Source organism: Mesocricetus auratus, unplaced genomic scaffold, assembly GCF_017639785.1.
Source record: "Mesocricetus auratus isolate SY011 unplaced genomic scaffold, BCM_Maur_2.0 Super-Scaffold_100013, whole genome shotgun sequence".
Lineage (NCBI taxonomy): Eukaryota > Metazoa > Chordata > Mammalia > Rodentia > Cricetidae > Mesocricetus > Mesocricetus auratus.
The window spans coordinates 32,922,601-32,945,721 of NW_024429196.1; the positions used below are offsets into that span (position 1 = coordinate 32,922,601).

The following is a 23,121-nucleotide window of genomic DNA, read 5'->3' on the forward strand; positions in this document are numbered from 1 at the left end:
TAGGAGGAAGTCTGATGCCGCCATTAACCATGTGACTTAGTAGAGGCGCATACAGATGAGGTAATAAAAGGGCGGTTTACCACACCGCTAACCACACCCACTTTAGGCATGACTAAAGACGTATATGGCCGGACGTAAAGACGTATATGTACGTAGGTGGTGAACTACGTCACTAGCCAAAAGTGGGCCTGGCTAGGGGGCGTTACGGGGGAAGGCATAAAAGAGCACACAGGAAGTCTCGGTCTCTTTTCCCGGAGTTTGGCTTCCGGTTTTGGCAGCGGAAAACTACTTGGCTCATCTGGATTACTTGTTTGGTATCTTGTGAGTAATTTCTACAATAAATACTTAGTTTTACTTTCAGTAAGTGTGTCGCTTATCGTTACAGCATCATTTGGAACATCATGCCAAGGACATAGATATTTTATAATGAATGACAGTTCTTAATGCAAATATTATATTGAATATTTTGTATAGTTATTTTATTAAACATTAGACTACTACAAATGGTAGTTTTGGTTTGTTAGTTATCTTTTATATGAATATTTCATTTTGAATCTCTCATGTATGGCTGTAACAAAGAGACCGTCTTTTGAAACAAAGGGGATAGAAGGTATTTATATTTCTGTATGGTCACTTGAAGTATCAAAGCAGCTCTCAGGATCCAAGCTCTCCTTCATTTTATCATCTACATCTAAAATGGTGGAGAAATTCCCTATAATTTATCTGCATTAATTTCAATCATGTTCACAATTGATAATAATCTTGATTGTATTTGATTGTAGTAAATTCTTAAGAACGTTATTTTTCCTTAGTTCTTGACCTGGCAGAGGCACTTGTTAGAGGTAGAAAAACTAGCTGCTGAGAATTAGTGCAGCATTCCACTCACTTCAGTAGGGACAGGAGAATAAAAACAGGACCTTAGAAGGCAAAATCAAATTAAAAACATACATTTACTTTCATAGAAAATAATGTGGCAGCAGGAAGAGGATGGGAGGTTGCACAAATATGTAATCAGAGGAAGAAAGAAAACAAATGTTGCTATGATAAACATGTCATTAATGCCCACTATAAAACATGAATTTTATGATAAAAAACAAAGCAAGCAAGTTAATAATAGGTTGTTTCATTTTCAATATTTCAAAAGCAAGGGGATTGCATTATAAAACAATGTGTGAGAGGTAGAGATGGAGAAGTAATGAGGAGCTACATAGTAATGCTTGCTACTCTGTGTCCATGATAGCCTCTAAACAGACTTTTAAAGGGATAATCTTAAGTTTTCGTTGAGGTCCCTAGTGTAATTCAGGTTTCTAGAAGGAGAGGGTAAAGCTAATGGCTCTTGTAACAAATTGGAGAAGGGGATTCAAGAGGTAGGAGCCATTACTAGGGTTAGAGAGCAGGTAACTAATATGCAGAAAGGAGTGCTCAGTTGCTCCTCTGTAACTTGTCACTCCATCATACCTGTGCCAGAGAATGGAGCATTCATGGAAAAGGATAAAATCCTTCTGAAATACTCCTATCTCCAATTGCAAATTTATTCCACAGATGAGCCCTACCACAAAGTAAGCTAGAAGTCCCTAAATGAACCAATAGAGATATGGTGACCTACTGATGGGTTAATTGTAAAATATTATATATCCCACTCATCTAATAATGCAAATATTATTGGCATACACAAAATGTGAGACCGATGAGATTAAAAGATGCCTAAGAGCTATACTCAGGATGGTAAATTCCTTTGTTATTATTGAGTTAGTATTTAATTTTTGATATTCTGAATTTTATAAATAACTGCAGAGAGCTAAATCTCATTTCTAAAGATTTTGTCTTTCATTTTGTATAGAGTGTATGTGCTTGCCTGTGTCTGTGTGTGTGTGTGTGTGTGTGTGTGTGTGTATTTGTTGGTATGTGCATGTAGGTACAGTGACATTAGAGACTAGAAGACAGCACTGTATCTCATAGAACTTCAGTGAATCCTGTAAACTGAACCCAAGGCTCCTGGAAGAGCAGCAAATCTTTACCTACTGATCCATCTCTCCAGTCTTATTAAAATATATTTAGCTGTGTGGTGTTAAGGGAAGCTTTTTCTTTGAGAGAAGCCTTTCCGCCAGCGTGGTTCTAGATCCGCATCAGTCCCAAATAAACACACGGGAGGCCATATTAATTATGAAGCTGTTGGCCTTGTTTGTTTCTTACTAGCTAGCTCTGACTTAAGTAATTACCCCATAATTGTTAATCTAAGTATGTCTCTTACCGGAGAGGTTTCCGGGCTTCCTACCCCAATGGCGTTACATCTCGACTCTCTGTGTTTCTCCTTCCCAGAATCCTCCTGGACTCCTAGCCCCACCTATCTAGATTCCTATTGGCCAGCAGTAATTTATTAACATATACACAGGACTTCCCCAACAGTGTGGTGGTGGCACATGCCTTTAATCCCAGCACTTGGAGGGCAGAGGTCAGTGGATTTCTGATTTTGAGGCCAGCTTGGACCACAGAGAAAATAAATTAAATAAAGTTGAGCTATCCTAACTAATTAAAATGTCACTATATTATAACTTTTACTGTTAGTTATTATTACAATTATGAATAGATTTTATATGGGATTTGCTTTGCTTTGTTTATATATATATTTTAGTTGTAATGTTTTTCCAGTTTTTGAGATAAATTGTCATGTAGCTCATGCTAGCTTCAGGCTTAGCATATAATCAATACTGAACTTGATCTCCTCCTCCCCACCTCTGCCTACTGAGTGCTTGGATTACAGAATTGTGCCACCACACCTGACTAAATATCTAATCTTACTAAAATGTAAATCCTAACCTAGCAAGAGCCAGGGGTAAAGTTCTGGTGCTTCTAAAACAAACAAGCCAATATACTTTACTGTTTGTTTTTTGATTTTCCTGTAACCAGGAGCAGTTTGTCACTGCAATTGACTGTTTCATGTGGTTTTGTACTTTTCAAAGCTATATATACACCATTATATTCCAAAGGAAATACTCTAAGATACTATTTCACATGATGTACATGATCCATAGACAAGGTATAGAAATATTTGGGGGGATGATTATATATGCAAGGCAATGAGGATGTAGACTTGGGCGAAAGGTCAAGTTCAAATATGATGAAGCAACTGCAGAGACCTTAGTCATTCCTATGACTTGTCTCAAATGGGGACAAGAGGAGTATTGGATTCAGCCATGTTCCTGGTTATGGAATATATACACAGAAGAAGAACATTTTCTTTAACTATAAGAAACACTTGGGAAGGGACAGAGTTGAGCAGTTTTAACAGCAATGATCTTAATATCTGGGAAGAATGCTTCTACACTTGGAGAGAGTGTTTCCTTATTGCATTGGGTTTAACAGACCCATTTCACAGAATACATTTGTAGAGGAAGTGACTGGATATTTAGATAAATTGAGAACATTGGAGAAGACTGAAAGATTCATGAGATACAGGAAAACACATTTAATATAGAAACAAGTAAAGGGAGAAGCCACGGCAGTGATATTGGAAAGACAGGTCCTCCCTGTTCATAGGGTTCTGCTACAGAAAGAAATGTGGTCAGATATATCATCTTCAAAAAGGAGAGTGTAGAATGCCATAGAAATGAGATCTGTATATCAACATCAAATAAACAAATTTCCCAACAACATTGTCAGGAAGCATTACATTTAAAACTCCTTCCATGTGAAAAACATGTGTGACATCATGCTAAAACAAGATTTCAGTTCAGCTAATGTATTATAGAACATCTGTATTGTTAAGGATTTGTACTGAAATTATTTAAAGGTTTTCACAACCCAACAAAAAGAATTAATTTACTTTTTAAATGACCCAAAGGGATGAAGTAACATCTCAAAATAGAAAAGAAAGAGACAGAAATATGCATACTAAACACTTCCAACATAAGATAACATTTAGGCAATAGCATACTATATTACTATTAGAATAGCTGATAATTGATAGAATGTACTTATGGTACTATGACATGCCATGCTGAGTCAGGAAGATTTCTACATGAACAGGGTCAATTGAGAAGCATAAAGCAGTAATACTTTCAATAAACCACACACACATGATAGCTTCCCCGTAGAAAAACTGACAACTTGCACATGAACTACATGCCCAAGGGGCAGACCTACATCGTGTCATGTTGCTAACAGGTGTCCTGGAAGTGAATGATTGAGAGTGGAATCTAACTCTGTGATAAAAAATAACAGCAACACAAAACAAACTAGGTATATTTAACAAATACAATGAGTCATTGAAAGACAAAAGAGCATGTGATTTAAAAGAAGAAGAAGATATATATGGGAGAACTCAGAGTAAGGAAAGGGAAGGGATAAATAAAGTAGTTACATTATAATCTCAAAATATAAAATAAACATGAAACTGAAAGATGGAAAATTAATGAGAGCAATTTTCAAATAAGAGCATACATTGTTTTCTGACTATGATTTGATCAGAATGGGAGACAACAGGACAAATATTTGAACAATGTTCTTTAACTTTTAATTGTTTACAAGCTTTCCCTCTATAGTATACTCATCAGTCTTCTGCAATGTTGCCTCTTAAAACAAAATACTATCTGATAAAGCAGTATCACAGTGAAATCTGTGAATAATTCCGATAGAATAAGCTACACATCCTTTCCAGTATTAAAACTACCAGCATGAATCATCACCCACAACATAAGGAAAATAATCACCAACAACAAAAGAAAAGACAAAGTCACACACTAAGATAGGTTGCTGTTGTTTATTAAAACTTCATGATATAAAAATGGAAATTAGCCACCATGTAGAAGAATGCAGATCGATCCATGTTTATCGCCATGCACAAAACTTAAGTCCAAATGGATCAAAGACCTCAACATAAATCCAGCCACACTGAACCTCTTAGAAGAGAAAGTGGGTGGTACCCTTGAACGAATTGGTACAGGAGACAGCTTCCTGAACATAAAACCAGTAGCACAGACAGTGAGATCAACAATTAATAAATGGGACCTACTGAAACTGAGAAGCTTCTGTAAGGCAAAGGACACAGTCAGCAAAACAAAAAGGCAGCCTACAGAATGGGAAAAAATATTCACTAATCCCACATCTGACAGAGGGTTGATCTCCAAAATTTACAAAGAACTCAAGAAGCAAGTCTCCAAAACACCAAAGGACCCTATTAGAAAGTGGGCTGCAGAACTAAATAGAGAGTTTTCAATAGAGGAGTCTAAAATGGCTGAGAGGCACTTGAGAAAGTGCTCAACATCCTTAGCCATCCGGGAAATGCAAATCAAAACAACTCTGAGATACCATCTCACTCCTGTCAGAATGGCTAAAATCAAAAACACCAATGACAATTTATGCTGGAGAGGATGTGGTGAAAGGGGGACACTCCTCCATTGCTGGTGGGAGTGCCAACTGGTTCAGCCACTTTGGAAATCAGTATGTAGATTCCTCAGAAAAATGGGAATAAACCTACCACAAGACCCACAACTCCACTCTTAGGCATATATCCAAAAGATGCCCATTCATACAACAAAGATGTCTGTTCCACTATGTTCATAGCAGCTTTATTTGTAATAGCCAGAACTTGGAAGCAACCTAGATGTCCCTCACCCGAAGAGTGGATAGAGAAAATGTGGTACATCTACACAATGGAGTACTATTCAGCAGAAAAAAATAATGGAATCATGAGATTCGCAGGCAAATGGATGACACTAGAAGAAACCCTCCTGAGTGAGGTAACCCAGTCACAAAAAGAGAAACATGGCATGTGCTCTCTCATATATGGACTTTAGACATAGATCTGGGGAGTGCCAGCCTACAATCCTATGGCCAGAGAGTCTGGGAAACAGAAACTTCATTTAGTGGCTGATCGAAGAAGAGGCAGATTCCCTTGGTTAAGTACTGAGCTGAACTCAAGAAAGCCAGTAACAGAGAGGGAGGACTGATGATCAAAGGGATTAAGACTGGGCTGGTTTAACCCCCAGAAACAGCTGACCAGACAAAGGTTAACTCTTGAATCCCAGGCATCAGCCTGGGAATCCAGCACGGGACTGATCAAGACGCCCTGAACCTGGGTGTCAGTGAGGAGGCCTAGGGAATCTATTGAGCCTTGGGCAGCAGATCAGTACCCATCCCAAGTATACACAGGGACTTTGGACTCCCATAGAACAATGTGAGGTGCATTCTCACCCTGAACTCTCGGGGAAGGGTCTAGGCCCTGCCCTATATGAAATGACAGACTATGGACACCCCCATGGAGGGCCTCACACTCCCTGGGGGAATGAGGGGATAACGGGGGGGTGTTGGGGGGAGGGCACGGGAGGAGGGGAGGAATGGGAGAGGGACCTGGAACTGACTTGTGAAGCAACCTCGTTTCTTATCTAAATTTAAACTGGAAAATAAAATAAAAAATTAAACATACTAACACAGCACAACCTCAAAAAAATGGAAATTAGATGGTTTTACAAAAAAGGAAATAAGGTTGCAAGTGGCTATTAAACAGTTTGGCTCTCAGATCATCAGGACTTCTTCCTGGACTGATGGTGCTGCTCAGGGTCAGCTGTGTGAGGAGACATCAGCTATGGAGTTATACTTTCAGTTCATATTCTAATTGATCCTCCTTATTTTGTAATGTTTGGGCCTTTGTTCTTGTCCATAACTATTTTGGGGGTATTTCTCTACCTATTTGAATTCTAATATAGCATTTAAAACTATATTTGCATTTAAGCACTTGGTAAGAACATGCGCTATTTAAATATTTTCAGGAGGGAACACTGTAGATTATGATGTCATTAAAGCAAGCAACAAACCCAGTGTAGTGGTGCAATTTTTTTTAACTCAACACTCAGGAGGCAGAGGAAAATTGATCTCTGTGAGTTTGGGGGTAGTCTGGCTTACATACAGAATACCAGAACAGCCAGGACTGGACAGTGAAACCTTGTCACCAAAAACAACAAAACAAGCAATATTTTAAAGTTCACAGGAAGTTTTGAGAAGTGGGAAGACAATTGAACTGATGGCAGTTGGCAGATTTATATGAGGTCAGTTCATATTACCTAATTGATTTTCAATATAGTTTTTCCTAAAAGCTATTAAGTACTTCATGTTGTATAGGTTCTAGTGTCATTTCTGTAACAGTGATAAAATTCCATGACCAAAACACATAGAGGAAGAAAGGATTTATTACATGAAGAATTCTAGATTATAACCCATCAGTGGGGAGAAGAAGACCCATGAAGCAAGTCACAGCAAACCCACATCAAGAATAGAGAGAACACACGTGTCCCATCCAGGTGCCTGCCATCAGATTTCTCCTTTCTTTTCCATGTGAAGCCCCATCTATAAAGCTGTGCCACCCACAATAAGTTGCATCATCATATATCAATTAACACTCAAGACACTCCCCAACAGACATGCCTGTAGGCCAACCAGATCTCAGTGACTCCTCATTAAATCTCTCCTCCCATGTTATTCTAGATTTGGCCAGTTGACAATTAAAACTAATGATCATTGTTTACACTATGAGTAGGGAAACATAACAGGATATTTGTAAATCAGAATCATAGCAAACAGACCAATAGAAATGTGATGTGAATTTATCTCATAGTCCATAAAATTTAACATAAATGATACCTGTAATCTATTTTATCTTTATTTTATGTCTATTTTTAATTGCAAACTAAATTCCCTCATTCTTGGTTACGTGTCTCAGATCCAAAGTAATTGTAATTCTAGAGATTTACCAAAACAGTAAAAACCTGCTTATAATATTGTATCTCCCTATGGCAATGATTTCAGTCAGTGCAGGCAAGTGTCTGGGGGGGATTTAAAAGAAATTCCTGGAGCACAGGGAATTTTGAGATTCAGGAAGAGATAATTCCTGTCAGTTATTTATGATTTTCCTTGAGAACCTTCCTTAGCAGCAAATGAAAACTAATATTTTATTTCTCTATGCACTGTGAAGGCACTTCCCAGCACAAGAGCATAGAACTTGAGGAGAAGGTAAATAATGAAGCGTGAAGAAAATCTTCTGATTAATCATTGGCAGAGAGTGGATCATACTATGCACTGTTTGCTTGGTGAGTTCTGACATTGAATCTGGATGTGAAAACATTCTGAAATAATCAACTTCCATCCAATTTCTGCCAAGTTAGTAAGCTTTACTATTCTGCAGTGATAGTCCTTACCCACTGAAATAGAGAAAAGCTATACATAAGACCTCCTTGCCTCAGATCTACTGAGAAAATTGGGAGCATGGCAGGGGTGGGAGAGCAAGTTAGGAGAAAGAGAAGGGGAGACGAGGAGGGTGGGAGGAAGACATGAGGGGCCAGGAAGATTGAGTCAGGGGAAAAATAGAGGAGAGCAAGAAAAGAGGTACCTTAATAGACGGAACCATTATAGGTTTAAAGAGAAACCTGGCACTAGGGAAATGTCCAGAATTATACAAGAATGATCCCAACCAAGAATCTAAGCAATAGGGGAGAGGCTGTCTTAAATGCCTTTCCCCATAATGAGATGGATGGTTACTTTATATGTCATTATAGAGCCTTCATCCAGTAGTTGATGCAAACAGAAACAGAGACCCACAGCTAAGCACTGAGCTAAATTCCTGGAATCCAGTTGTGGAGAGGGAGGAGTGATGAACAGAGTGTTCAATACCATCCTGGAGATACCCACATAAACAGCTGACCTGAACAATGGGGAGCTCATGGACCTCAGACTTGGAAACCAGCATAGGTTTCAAACAGGCACCCTGCATGTGCATGTCAGTTTGGAGGCATGGGCAGTCTATGCAGCCACTGGTAATGGAACAGCATTTATACCTAGTGTAAAACTGAACAATGGGAACCCATTTCCCATAGAGGGATACTCTCTCAGCCTAGACACATAGGATAGGGTCTAGGCCCTGCCCCAAATGAACAAAATAAAACCAAATTGTTTGCCAGTATATAGATTGAATGGCTTCCAATCCTTTTTCAGATAAAATACTTTTTCTCTGAAACTTCAGGAACACAATCTTTACTGTCTTCATGGATTCTGGTAGGCATCCTTGTCTTCTGAATCAAGGCCTAACAGAATAACCCACTAAGGTGTACTTACCACATTCTACAGCTCTTCCCACTCCACATTATTCAGCATTCCTCCAAAACTCTGTTCCAGTTTATCAGACTAAGATGACCCATTGTTTCATATGTATTTTCTGAGTAATACAGTTTTTAAATGACTGTACCTGAAGTTGCATTTCTACTCCAAGCTTTAGTACTGATTCTCATCTACTACATTTAGAAGGTTGTACAATCTTCCTCTGATCTTTGTGAATACCCATTATCCTTACTACACTGACACACTTATTCACCTTTTAATATTTCGCACTGTAAATATTGACATAGTTTTGAACACTTCTTAAGTGCTGTGTTGCTGTATATCCCATTTCCTCAGTTACATGGTGTTCAGTTTGTAAAATGATGATGCACAAAAATCTAAGTAAATGTTAAAATAATTTTAAAATTACTTATTCAAAAGTTTATATAAACTATTTTCCTTCTCATTCGGTTTAGTTAGAAAAATCATTAATGTATAGGAGGGAAGCAGCTGTTAAATTGAACATAACGCCTTATCAGAATTTCCTATCCATTTTCTTTTCAGAATGTATGCTTTGTTGAATTGAGGAACTCGATAGGAATTTTCTGATCATGTGTTGAACTCACTGCCTAGAGAATACTGAACAATTGTTTTATAAAAAAAGAAACATATTTTTGAAAATAGAGGAATAACTTGAGCTAGAGAATGAGAGAATGAACATTAGCTACCTCAAGTGATTGCTAATAACCCAACATTTGAATGGATATCTTAATTCCTGACTGACTGCTTCAAAGTATGTGGATATCAATTTTCCCTGGGGGCCCTATATGCCCTGACCACTCACCAACAGAAAATGCTGTGGGAATTTATAGTAGAGTTTCATAGTTGATACACTGCTCTTTGTAAACTTAAGTGCAGAGTTGAATTGTATGAGTTCATACAGGTGAGTATTAAAAGTAAATGGATTTAACTTTGTAAAAACAAATAATGGTTTTCTTTGTGTATCAATTAAAATAAATGAATGGCTCACAAGTATCTATTTAATAATATTACAAATAGAAACAGAGATCCATGGGATGCATATATTTGTCATAGAAAGTCTTATGGGATTAGAATAATAGAATTAATTTTTTAAATATGACTTAAGCCTATGAATTAAATACTGTAATTTTACAATTATGTAGATGTGGAAGTTGGTTAGTTGACTGAAAAACCATAAAAATAGGATTTAAGGATAAAATGTAGCCAAATTCTATAATTGTAGTCCATTATTTTCTTTCTTTAAAAAAAGATGAGATACATGCTATAAAATGAAATATTTTTAAAATAATTTTATTGCCTAAGACAATTTTCATATTGTTAAGCAGATGAAATTTACTGGAGAATAATTGAAGCTTAAATTTTATTTAACTAATTTAAGATTAATTTGCATAAAATGGTAATATTTTTGACATGGGTAAGAATTTGTAAGAAATATAATGAGAAGCAGGTAGTAGAACATAATCCAACATGAGATCTTAAAGTGGGGCAGGTGAAAGGTATCCTTTTGGTTTTCTATAATGAATGCATAATGCTCAGTTCAAGACCGATTCTAATGGAATATCTGTGACATGAAAGCAAAGGGGGTAGTGTTTGTGGAGAAGATAGAGACCTGAAAAGAGGGAAAGAGAAAATTAATATATACTCTAAAAGTATGTATTGGTCATATCTGCTATACTATGTGTATGATATCATACACATAATGCTGCTTTTTAACATTAGTAAAAATAATAATCAATTAAAATTTTTATAGTTTATGACAGCTAGGTGGTCCAAATATAGATTATTTTTAAAGACTTGTTAGTTTTCTTGTATGTGTACAAATTTTTTGATGAGTATATGTGTTGTGTGAGTGTGCTTTTAGAGTATCTTGGATGCCCTAGAGCTAGTTTTGTAGCCACTTATGAACCATCTCATGCCGCTACTGGGATCTAAACTGAAGTCCTCAGGATACAGTAGCAAGCTCTCATTATTTGAGCTATCAATCCATCCCCTATACCAGTGATTCTCAATCTATGGATCACGATCCCTTTGAGAATGAATGACCGTTTTAAAAGGGTCATCTAAAACATCCAAAACCAAAGATATTTACATTATGATTCATAACACTAGCAAAATAACATTTATAAAGTAGAAACAAAAATAATTTTATGATTGGTGATCACCACAACATGAGGAACTTTATTAAAGTGGCATAGCATTAGGAAGACTGAGAGCCATTGCCCTCGACTTTAGTGTTAGTGTGTTGACATAAAAAATATAAGAATAGATGCAAAGGCCAAGCAGAGTAAAATATGAAAATGGTTAGCCTGAAAAATATTATCATGTGAAAAACTGTAGAAACTCAAAGGAACATGATTAGGAGTACAAACTGTCAGAGAGCATAGGTGTTCTTCCAGTGGCATTCATTATCTCCTGTGGGACAGACAGAAAAACAAAGGAGAAACTATGGATTACTGTATGCTGGAACTATCAATACAAGGGTTTACAATGAAAGACATTTCATAGTGAAACAGCACAAAAAGCCAGAGTCTGCAAGAGGAGTTTATTCAGCATCAAGTCTAGGGAATCAGGGTTCACTATTAGTTTCCAATCATTCCTATATCTCTGTGATTCTGTGATTCTCAGATTTAGTCAGGCGTGTTGAATATGCATCATATTTTCAAAGAAGAAACAATGAAGTTTAGTAAGTTCACCAAGTTCAATACAACTTAAGAGGTATTCTGTTTTTGCAAAAATGTTTCAGTGTACAGATGTCTGAAGTTAGAAAATGCTGGAGGACCTCAAGAATACATGTGAGAACTCGCTGATATCCTAGTGAACTTGTGAAACTGCATGCCTGCAAGCCTTCCTTTGCTGCAAAGACCACATGGGGACAACCAAATCTGTCAAATGCCAATGCTAGCAAAGAGCTTCCAGCTCTGGTTTCTCATTTATTACAATGTAGATAAATTGAGCACATGTCCCACCAAGTGTAACACTCCTTGACTCCAGGCCTGTATATAGGGAAAATGAGTGGGATTTTTGCTGCTGAGAAAATTACAATTGTTGTAAAACAACTGAAATAGTTTCTTATAAAGTCTAAGTGCTGCTGTATTTTATCCAGAGTAGAAGCTTGATTAACACACATATATTTCATTTTATTCAATATGTGTTTATGAAAATCTTAATGTTTGAAGCTGGGTAGTTCTGGGTCCAGATATGGTTTTTCCATGCCCTTGGACAATTAAATAACCTTATCTTTTGTCCTTGTTGTTATAGTGTACTATGGACATTGAACCATGGCGGCAGGGAGAATGCATCAAGTGCGGTGTCCCATTATGTTTCCCAGAATTCCTTTCCTATCACTTTTCCTCATGCTTAATCATCTCCTAATTCATTTTAGCTTCACTAATTAGGCTGGTTTAAACATTAAGTCAGACATGGCAGGAGTGTTTCAGGGATTTAATGGCGTGAACAACATCCTGTAGGATTCCTTTAAAGCAATGTGTAACCATTTGACAAAATACTGCCATTCATGAAGTCCCACAGTGAGAACTCTGAAGACAAGTAAACAAATTCTAAAAGCCAATTTTATGCCACTTTTTCATTTATCTATTCTTTGTGTGTGAAAGACAATGTGTATGGCATGATATGCATGTGGATGTCACAGGGCTACTCGGGGAAGTCAGTGCTCTTTTTCTATAACGTGGACTCCAGGAATGAAACTCAGGTCATGAAGCTGGAAGGCCTCAGAGCAACCTACAATCATTATAATGTTTTAAGTTTAGAATCCTGTGTGGATATGCATTCACAGCTATCTTGCCTTGGTCACCATTTTCAAATTTATCATAATTGACTACGAACTCCACAACGACCCGAGTCCACTACGGTGCTTCTGAGAATCTGCCCCAATTTGAAAACCCAAAGTTCCATTAATTTAATTCTGAAGATAGGTTAATCAAAATAGATTTGTTTATAAACCTCACTTTTGTTCTTATGTAAAGTTTGTTCCCCATAGAAGAGTTCCAGAAAAAAAATCAGTACAACCGTTGGTTTTTCTCACACACATGAGAAGAAATATTTTTGTGTGTCTCTGTATCTCTGTGTGTGTGTGTGTGTCTGTCTGTCTGTCTCTGTATGTCTCTCTCTCTGTCTCTCTCTGACACACACGCACACACACACACACACACACACACACACACACACACACACAGATATTTGCAAGAAGTCTGTTAAAGCTAAGTATACAATTCTGTATCCCAGGGTTCCTAATCCATGAATCTCCATGATAATTATATGTAATCAACTCTCTAAAAGGCTTAAAAGCAAAAGATATATAAACAAAGCTTTTACTTACCCCTAATTTGATTCCTGGCTAGCCAGCAGGACTCTATAGTCTATGGTTATTATCCACGTGTATTTTCATTTAAAGCATGCCAGCTGGGGCTACTTCTCATTTGAGAATTCTAACAGCTGTCCCAGTGGAAAATAAAAGCATGCCACTTTAAATTTTAGAACGGGACCAAAGAAATGTCAGATTCCTACCTCAGATGCACAATGACACACATTATATTTGACCTGAACACTTCCTATCAATTCATGTTCATGAGAAAATTACACTTTGGATTTACTTGATTCCTGTTCTTTATCCAATTTCTTACATAAAGAGGCAATTTGATCTTCTTTTCAATGGCCACTGTATAAATATATTCAACACCGGCATGCTAATATCTTGAAAGCTGGATGGTATTTTTGAAATGCCAGCTATGATATTCCCTTCTCTCTTCTTACACCACAGAATATTGCAATCTAATCAATTTTAATTAGTTGTACTGGGTCTCGTCTAAAACACATCAGACTTCACCAGTGACATATTTAAAATGAGATTTAAATAAGATTTTCCCCGTATAAAATTCTGAGGCCTAGCCATATAGCTGTCATAAGGTTTTATTCTCTTTGTCCTATTGACCTTGGGAGCATATTAAAAATATCTCCTATTTATCTATGTGACGAAGTGGGTTACTTTAACTTTTAACAGTACTTTACAGGATTTATCACAGACCTCTAAATACTCAATTTCTGATTTGTATGAGTTTTAATTGGGGAATGAGCTTTATCCTTTTCTTCTTTAAGATGCAATTTTGTTGTGCAATATCAACAAAGACAAGAAAGGAAGGCATTTGGTTGGGTTCTAACATTGCATGCAGCTGTGTTGAAATTTATGCTTTAAGAGGAAAGCATATACTTCTATAGTTTCAGCAGACATCCTATTCTTGGTGATATAAGATAAACTTCTACGATGAATACAGACAGCGGTGAGGAGATGTCTTAATGGCTAAAATGACTGACACATTATGAACAGGACCAATATCAGCATAAATGTTTGATGGGCTTGGCAGCCCACTTGCCTCAGAGGGTAAAAACAAGAGATTCTGTAGCAAGAGAACTAGTATGTCTAGCTCAAACTGGTGAGCTCCAGATTTGAATGAGAGAACAAATAGCAGAATAGCTGAACACACATGTTTGCTTACAGGTGAAGAGGAACATCATCATTCATGGGCTACAGATGAGCATACATGAGAAAATGAGAAATGTAAAAAATTAAAGAAGACAACAAAAACTTAAATATGACAAAAAGAACACAAATGAGAAATTAGCATGAAACCTGTTTAGAAAAATTTTCAGATAGAAAACTATCTGAATTTGGTCTAGGCAATAAATATTACTATGTATTTATAAAAAAATTACAACTTAGTTAAAGCAAGTGAATATTTCTAGCACAAAAATGGCATATCCAATGATATGCAACATTCATAAGAAATAAAATAGTCATTGTAGTCTAGAGTAGAGTCAACAACTCCAAACAGTTGCCTCAATTGTAAATAAAATTTTATTTGAACAGGATCATGTTTGTTTATTTATTTATTTATTTATTTTTGAATTCACTATGACTTTTGCGCTACAAACCCAAGACTAAGAAAGGGAGATCATCATGTTTGTGAAGACTAAATTATTTACTATCTGGAATTTTAAAAACAGAAAAAATTATTTTCAATGCTTGAGCATAAGATGCACATTGGACCAAGAAAACCAAAATATCATGGGTAATTATAGAGCAAATACTTTGAATTTTCTTTGGCTAGTTTTCGGCATGTGACCAAATGTCTGGTCATTGAGAAGACTAAGACATTTGTGCAATTTCTGAATCACACATTTAACTAGGAAGCATGTGATCATCTGTTTCTTTATTTTACTTACCTCTTAGGCAGCATTTAGCCATATTTGGAAGAATTGCTTTGGGGTTAAATTTTGGAGCTAGTAACAATGCTGGATATAAATTATATATCTCTGACCAAAAAGCTGAGAAAGGCACGATACATTTCATCCTTCATTCATTTAGCAGGTTAGAGGTGATTATTATCAATCAACATACACTATGTGCAATATAGCTTTTCAATGTAAAGGTACAATTATGACATTCAAAGACATTCAAAGAGAGAAATCATCAACAAAAGAACCATATCCATATGTACCCCAAGACTCATAAGTAGTAAGAGAATGATGCTCCAACCAGAAAACTACCATTGGCAGGAAACACTTCTTAATTATGAAAGAATTAGATAACTGGGTGGAGGTGACACTCCCAGCTCTGTTAGTATACAGGCCATAACTGTGATACTAGGGTACTAAAATTGGGGGGCTAACGGATTTCACCACATAACCACAGGGATCATCAGAGATTTTTACAAATTAGTTCTTTACCAAGAATGACAGGAATAGCTGAGAATTTTGTTTTCATGTGTTTACATAAGGAATAGAAGGAAGTGGCAATAGGGTAGGAGACTAGGGGGGATGGTGGAGAAATGAGGGAGGAAGGGAAGGAGAGGGAACTGGGATTGACATGTGAAGCAAGCTATTTAAAATTAAAATAATAAAATAAAATTTATTTAAAAGAAAGTTCTACGTAACCATTTATTTTCAGCCACATCTTATTGTGCTGGAAATTACATTTTTTTCATGTAAATTTGTAACATCATCACATAAAGGCAAAAAGGAGATTTCCCTAAATTTATAAAAGAAATTCTCTGTTACAAATTATGCTTTTATATTTTGCTTACCCAACATCAGGTTTTTATAAGTGTCAATCCCATTAATTTTCTCTTAAGGATTTGAACATCTGATAAAAATCATGAAATATTACTTTAAGTATAACATCAGGATGTCTTAGACATTCCTTTTCATCATATTTATGTAAGCAGTCTAGGATTTATGCTCAGCAAACACTAAGCATAGATTTGAAGAATTATCAGATTATTTTCTGTGCATTGGCCAGTTATAGTAACACTGTTTATTATGTAGACTTGCTGCTAAATTACTAAAAATTTAGCCATGATATAAAAACTATCAGTTTTAATGGATTTTTTCTTGATAGGGTGACATTTTTCTTTATAGATAAATCTATTCTTACATTCGTAGTATTTTAAATGTATAACATGAAGTACCTGGCTTTGAGTTTCCTTTCATTAGCTCTCCTGTATGTTTCCCTGATTATTATGATGTCTTACTATTGTAAAAGAAATATGTAATTTTAGTCAACTTTTAAAATAAAATCATTTGTGTGCTTGACTGAAATATAATTACATATGTACTATGTGCTTTGCCCTATTTCTGATTTTTATGAAAATGATTTATTTTTATTGTTGAATGAGATGTTGAAAATGAATTGATACTTAGTTTTACATTCATGAAATACATCTATGTTTTTATGATAATATTACCAATTATAGCATATTTTATGCTTACCATATGTCTGTGCTCTGTTGTCAAATTGTAATAATACACTATACATAATAACTATTTTTATTTTTTATACTTTATGTGCCCTAGACATTAGATTATGTTTCCAAAATTTATTATTTAATTTAGCTTTCACAGCAGCAGTATTTGTAGAGAATATTGAGGGTTCAGAGACTTAAGTAATTTGCCTCTAGTTTCTTGAAGGTCAGAGGTGGAGCACAGCTGTTCACCTGGCAAATGGAAGCTGGATAGAAAAAAATAGATCTAATTTTTCTTTTTGTTACTTATATACCTATACACCTACACAAATATTATTCAAAAATCTACTAGGCCCATGTAGTGCTGTTTGTATGAGCATGTGTTTAAAGATTACCTCTTCTGATAGGATAAACTTCCAGGAAGCTTCTCCATAGAGACAACTGATTCTCCCCTCTCATTAACAATAGATTCCTTGTAGCTCTTCATCTAGGAGTTGGAATCTTATGAAATTTTGTGTTTATTTTTGGATGTCAATAGCTGTGGTCATTGCTCAAATCTTTTTCCTGTCAAAATGTTAGATCGTATGGGTGCAGTTTCCCTGTTAAGCCTAAAATACAGTAGCAGCAGGAGTCAGTTCCCGGGCTCTTAGATTCATACTGCAACTATTCCCAGGATATTTTATGTATCAACTGAGCCTGGACAATGCCTCACCCCAGTCACGTTTTTTCTGTGTTTTGACCAGTTGTGATTTATTGTAATGGTCTCCATCTAGACAAACAGAAGCTTTATAAGATGTAAAACCTACCCTTACCCGTGGGTGTAAAGATACATTTGAGAGTGGTATATAGAATATATTGCAGAGAATGGAGTATATAATTGTTGTGTTTGAATTGAAATCAATAGACAACAGTCTTGAGTTTGTTCATAACAAAGTCTAATTGGGAAAATTTTATATGAACTTTTTCCATCAAATATAAATATCTGTGTGTGTTAGAATACACATCCATATGATACAGATAAACACACATTGTACCAATGGACACATGTAAGCACATATGCAAGCAAATATGTGTATACAACTTTTATGTACGCATAAATGTGCACTTGTATGTATGCATGAACCCTCTCATATGTACTGGCACTTACTCACTCATGAATGTATTCATATATATACATATATAAAGAGCTCAAGACTGACTGAAAACCTGGGCTTTAAGCTTCTGGAAGAAACCCTCAGTCCCTTGTTCTTTTTCCATGCAGTTCTCTCCTTTCCCGCGATTTCTTATTTCCTCCCATTCTCAATTTTCTTCCAACTTTCACTGCTTCAACTCTTTGAATATTTTTATTATAAGTATTTCTTTAATTCATGTGTCACCGTATATGTCTGTAGTGTGTGTGTGTGTGTGTGTGTGTGTGTGTGTGTGTGTGTAAATGCTTGCACATACCTGGGTGTACAGGTGGAAGACAGAGGATAAACAACCTTGTGAGAATCAAATTTCTGCTTCCACCATATGTGTCCTGGGATTGAACAAAGAATATCAGGTTTGTTGGCAAGCTCGTTTATCTTCTGAGTCATCTTGGCTGACCCCACTTCTTTCTCTTTCTTCTTTAGATTCTTATCTCTACTCTCTTTTTCTTTCTTCTATGCCTTTTTCTTTATTTTTGGTTCTTTTTTTTTTTTTTTGGTTTTTCGAGACAGGGTTTCTCTGTATTGTTTTGGAGACTGTCCTGGAACTTGCTTTGTAGACCAGGCTGGCCTCGAACTCACAGACATCCGCCTGCCTCTGCCTCCTGAGTGCTGGGATTAAAGGCGTGCGCCACCAACGCCCGGCTCTTCTATGCCTTTTTCAATCCCTCCATTGCAGCTTTCTGTCTTCTATCTCCATACCTGCCTGATCTTTAATATGTTCTATTCATTTTTAGATAATTTCACTAGCATTTTTTCATGAAAAATTCTCTTATTCTATGCTGTTCCTTTTCATTTCAATATCCTGGCTTTGATTTATTTTGAAAGCCACGAGAAAACTTCTCTTCTTCCTGTTTCCAGATCATCACAGTTGTCACTGTGAAAGCCACCTGTTCTGCAACCTGAGTGCCTCTTTCAGCTTAGTATATCTGAGTCCATGATCACTAATCTCTCTGGTTTCTCCCACAACGTGTTAACACACCCTGATTTTGATGGTGATAGATTTCAGAGTTCCCTAAAATTTACACAAATGCATATTTCACCCTCTGGGTTAACAAGTGGATCTGCTGGGTTTTTTGTTTATTTTTATTTGTTTTTTAAAAAGCGATCTGTAGTTCCTTTATGGAGGAAATGAAAGAGCAATGGCAGTTATGATGTGGTTATATTTTATGATAATGTAACACAGCAAAGCTAATCTCTATAACGAACAGAAGACATGATACAGGAGAGCAATAAGTAAATAGCTACAAGGTATTTCTTTAAGTAAGAGTTTAACACATACATACATAGATCCTCCTAGATGTACACACAGAGGTATAGCTGGGAAATTCATCATTAATTGAGGATAATGTATACTAGAAATGCAATTAATATAACTAATCTATAAAACAGAATGGCCGAACCTAACTGTAAGACAGCCTATCCAGGCTTAAAAAGGTTAAAATATCTACATTAGCTTCCACTAATGCAACATCAACTATCTCAAAGTGTATATCATAACAAAACATTTAATAGCTGCTGAAAACACTTCACACCATCAGAAAGTAGCAAAATTCTGTTTAGTTCATTTCAATTAAAAAATGGATAACAAATAAGCAAGTAACATAGTTACAGAGATATAGACATATGTAAATATATAAACATCAAATATGCAGATGATAGACACACAAATACATCCATATGTAAGTAATAGATAACTAGGTACATTTATAAATAAATAACACATGGCTATACAGACACATGGATGACAAATACATAGGTACATATACAGGTGATCAGATACATAGATTATAGATAGGTACATTCACAGATATTTAGATGATAGATACATAGATGATATATACATGAAATACAGACAATAGATAGCAGCTATATGGATAGATGGATATATAGATATTATAGATTTCTTAAACGTCAGTATTGTTTCTAGGTAAAGTCTGAAGCAAATTCAGTAGTTAAGACAAATGATTTGTTAGAGGAAATTAATAGAAAAGGTGAATTTTATCATTTATAGATCATGTATAATTATCTGACAAGATTTTCTTTTGGATTTCACACTGTTTCTTATTTAGTTTGACCTCTAAGTATTATTGATACTCAATAAATAAAGCTCTGCTTGGTTGTGTGTTTATAGAATTTACAGGCGAGTAGTTACATTTTATTTAAGAAATTCACTTGTGTTGTAAGATCTAATATAATACCATTTAATTGATTGGTATTTATTACAAGCTTTTCAGTTAGCTTTTTATTTTTGTTTTTAATGATTCTTTGGAAACTTCATACTGGTGTACAATGTGTCTTGATGACACCCCTTCACTCCAACCCTGACTTTGCAAAGAAATGTTAAGGGTCTTGTAGTCTAAGAAACAATTTTAAAATACAGAATGCCAGGTGTGATCTATGATGAGTGTCATAATTCTAAAATACTAAAATATGATCACTAAAATGTGCTTAAAGACCATCACAAAAGTTTCCTGTGACTTTTACTTTGGCAGATGTCTTCCACAACTGTTGAAGGAAACAATTCATTGAATAAATTCAGTCTTATGCTAAAGACAGTTTTGTAAGGTGTATGTGCACACTTGTGTAGGGATATACATGTGTTTTCCTACACACAAAGAGGTCAGAATACACTGGTGTCATCATTTAGTATTCTATATCTTATTCCTTTCTTACAAGGTCTCTCACTGAACCTGGAGCTAGGCTGGCAGCAAACCTCAAAAACTGTGTCTCTGCTCCCACAGTGTTAGGATCACAGGCCGGTGCAGCCACACCTAGCTTTTTACATCAGAGCTGAAGATCAGAGTTCAGGTCTTTGTGCTTGTACAGCAAGCTTTCTTACTCTCTGAGTCATCTTTTCCTTCCTAAAACTACTTGCATGAAAAGTACTGTTACAGGATCCTTGAATGTCAAGTGATGACCATTTTATGGAAGGACTGAAAGAACAAACTCACTTGCAAAAGTCTCTATAGGTCCATGTTCATTGTCAAATATGGACCTAAGACACATACTCCAGGATCTTACTTATGAAAAGTACACAACAGAGTCATGTTGGACAATATCAGTTTAAGATGTGTTACATTTGTTTATGCTGTTTAATGATTCAAAGATATGCTGCATTATTTTATGTTGAATTTGTTTAACTATGTGAAGTGGTGTCACGTTGCCTGTCTAAAATACTTAAAGGTCTTAACAGACAACAGATAGGCAGGCAAGAGGAATAGGTGTGGCTTGCAGGGAGAGTGCATAAATGTGAATACAAAGAGAAAGAAGTGAGAAAGGAGAACGAGAGGAGGAAGCCAGGGTCCTGCCACACAGCCACACAGTCTGCAACAGAGTAAAAAGTAAAGGAAGACATTTACAATAGAAAAAGGCAAAATCCCAGAAGCAAAAGTTACATGGGATAATTTGTAAAAAGCTATGTAGAAACAAGCCAAACTAAGGCTAGGCAATCATAAGTAAGAATAAGTTTCTGTGTATTTATTTGGGAGTTGGGTTGCAGGCCACCGAAGAGTCAGCGTAAAGAGTAAAATAACCCACTACAGAGTCACATTTGCTGTCACAAAGCTTAAGGAAGAAGGGGAATGAGAATGTTGCTGTCCTTATAGTTCTTGTACACTTCTACCAAGGATTAGAGCACAGCCCAGAGCTGAACAGGAGACTTGGATATGTGAAAGACAGGTGAAAGTTCTGTAGCTAATCAGGTAGACTAGATGAATTTTTCTAGAAGCTTAATGGGACTGGAACTTCTCAACCTGACTGAGAGTGTCAGGCAGTGTCAAGAGGAGGCCAAGCAAGTCAGAGGCACAGCTGTTATGATGTAGGGAATAAGGTGAGCTTTATTGGGATCTCAGATATCATAGAGTCCACCAAGTAAACCACATCTCGAGAATGTGAAGAGTTGGACAAAGCAAGGTTGGATTATAACTAGTGACAAGCTGTGATTTATTTATTTTTTTTACTTTTCCAGTGAATTCCTAGTAATAGCTTGCATTCCAGTCAGCTTTGGATGTCATCATTTTCAGTCTTTTCCTGTCTTCCTCAGAGCTTATATTGTTGTGATAAAACATCATGATAAAAAGGAACTTAGGAAGGAAAGGATTTATTTGATCATGCACTTACAGGAAGTAGTCCACTACTGAGAGAAGCCAGACAGGCACTCAGGCAAGACAGAAACCTGGAGGCACTAACTCAAGCAGAAGCCATGGATGAATACTGCTTATTGGCTTCCTCCACATGGCTTTCAAAGCCTGCTGTCCTATGTAATTCAGAACCACAAGCCCAGGGGCAGCATTGCTTCCAGTGGGTTGGGCCCTCCCACATCAATCATTAATCAAGAAAATGCCCCATGAGATATCTTTTTTTTTCTTATGGAGGTATTTTCCAAATTGAGATTTGGTTTTCCAGATATGTCTATGTTTGTTTCAAGAAGACAAAAACAGCCACCAAATGCCTCCATGAGGAAATAGTTCTGTTGCAAATGAAAGAAATAAAAGAGCATTTTTATTCTGTAGCTAAAGGGCAGTTCCTTGGTTACACCAAAAAAAGTTGTTTATTGTGCATAAAGTAGAACAGAATATGGTATTTTACCTAATCATGAATATTATATGACACAATCAATACAGTACAACATATTATAAATGGACATATTAAAATTGCACATACATTCAATTTTACTAAAATTGTACTTCTTGGATTGAAACTGTCAACTGCTGATTTCTTTCATAAAATAGATATTTACTGGGATAATAAGGTCCAGTTTTTAAGGTTCTACGTTGAATTTCCTCAACAAATATGCCATAAAGTTAATTCCTTTTTGTTCATTTGAAACAGAAAGGGTTTTCAAGATTTTTGTTGTTGCTGTCCTATATTTTGTTCCCTTCGACACAGTCAATAGCAAATATCAGCTTTTCCTTATATGACAGTGACAATTTTAGGTTACCTCTAGGATATGATCCACAATCCTGTTTTTACACAGATGAGTGAATATTTTAATGGCAGCACAAAATAAGAATCTAGGGCACTGCTTGTAAAGGGAAAAAGCATACATACAT

General features: G+C 36.1%; 1 long non-coding RNA gene across 1 annotated transcript; it reads left to right on the plus strand.

Moving 5' to 3' along the window:
- Positions 1-281: 281 nt before the first annotated feature.
- On the plus strand, positions 282-15,924 carry LOC121143530. The gene is made up of 3 exons (XR_005880764.1): positions 282-321; positions 7,967-8,081; positions 11,870-15,924. It is a non-coding gene; the product is annotated as an uncharacterized LOC121143530 (long non-coding RNA).
- Positions 15,925-23,121: the final 7,197 nt, after the last annotated feature.